The sequence below is a fragment of the Chinchilla lanigera genome, unplaced genomic scaffold (genome assembly GCF_000276665.1).
Source record: "Chinchilla lanigera isolate Chin_1 unplaced genomic scaffold, ChiLan1.0 scaffold00105, whole genome shotgun sequence".
NCBI lineage: Eukaryota > Metazoa > Chordata > Mammalia > Rodentia > Chinchillidae > Chinchilla > Chinchilla lanigera.
Window position 1 is genome coordinate 6,750,798 of NW_004955506.1, and position 1,533 is coordinate 6,752,330.

Here is a 1,533-nt window from a genome sequence, read left to right on the forward strand (position 1 = left end):
AGTTCTCTAGTAAATCCCTCACTTTCCACCATGTATAAATAAATTTAACAGCAAGAGAAAAATCTGTCCATATGTTCTCATTTATAATTTTCCTGCTGAACCATAAGCTTCCTGAACACTTGTGGTTGTCACTCTTGCAGAGAGAATTACTGATAGGACAGCCTCCAAATGGGAGTGCAGCTGTTATCAGAGTCACAAGCTGGTGGCCTCAGTCTGGGATCCCAATAAAGCAGACCCAGCCACTCCAAAGAAATCCAACAACAAAGTAAACGTGAAAGGCAGGAAAGAAACTTTAATCAGGGCTCAGCATACATCTACACTGGGAAGACAAGGGGACCAGTGTTTGCAGCCCTGTCTTCAAGGGTTGACACGAGCTCCCAGATTACAGGGATAAGGGAAGCAGAAGTGGGCCTTGTCAAGCAATCTTGGGCAAAGGTGGTCTGGTTGACCATCACCTCATGACTGGTCAGGGTGCCCTTGTCCAAAGCAGTGCTAAGGAAGGTACTCTTGCCTGTGGGTTTTCCACTTCTCACAAGATATTTATGGATCAGATCTGTGGTCCCTGGAATCCAAGGGGCCTGCCAGACAGAATAACTCAGATGCAGAGATGTCTCATTTGCAATCCTGCTTTTAGGTACTCATTGGACATTTGCAGGCCCATATGAAGAGTCACTGTTTTTAGTAAAAATAGCCTCCAAGTCTTTGTTACAAAGCCATACACCCAATGGCCAGTTGTATAACAAGAAAGGGCCTGTTTCCCAGCCCTCATGTGCACCCATAGGACCTGCATGTATCTCCCCCCACACCACTACTGTGTACGGATTTGTTGGGTTCTTGCTGTACCCCAGGAAGGAATGGCAGCAAGAATGAGGAGACAAGAAACAAAAAGCTGGGATCAGGTGGCGGTCCTCTCTCTCCCGAGTGGAGGAGGGGAACTGCCCAAGAACAGTAGAGTGTTTCTAGTATACCCTCGAGAGGTTGATTAATTTCAGCCTCTCTGCCCAGCAATCAGTTAACAAGCTACACGGGCTTGTTTACGTGCTTCGAGGAGCTCCTGTGTTCTCAGGCTGGCTTCATCCTGCACATGTAATTACTTCCCAGCTTTAGCCTCTCCCAACACTACTGCAGTGCACACTCAGGCCCTGGGATCCCACTTGACCAAGGTCTGCAAATGTCCAGTACCCAAAGCACAGTCGCTGCTGACCCCCACCCGACACCTGCCCTGTACAGATACTACTTTTGACATTGGTTTACTGTAGAAAGAAACAGCTACGGGAGTAGAAGAGGTAGCAGGAGAATGGTGAGTTGTACACAGGAGAGTCTCCAAGGAGATCAGATGGTATAAGGTGCAGGGAAAACAGGTGTGTGTTTTCCACACTCCCGAAGGTCAGGGGAGAGGCTCCACTTTGGGTCCAAGCTCTGCCCACGAGGCTGCACTGATGTCCTCGGAAGCAAAGCCCCGGCAAGTGGTATTGCTGTCACTCACATGGGGACAATCATCAGCTGAGGGAAGCGAGCTGATAGCCCTAAAGT

At 48.8% G+C, this 1,533-nt stretch overlaps 1 long non-coding RNA gene across 1 annotated transcript in view; it reads right to left on the minus strand.

The window, feature by feature from the left end:
* Positions 1–272: 272 nt before the first annotated feature.
* LOC106146938 overlaps positions 273–1,533 on the minus strand; it is a 2,721-nt gene continuing 1,460 nt past the window's right edge. The window contains exon 2 of the long non-coding RNA XR_001231586.1: positions 273–578. This is a non-coding gene — a long non-coding RNA (uncharacterized LOC106146938). The remainder of the gene's footprint in view (positions 579–1,533) is intronic.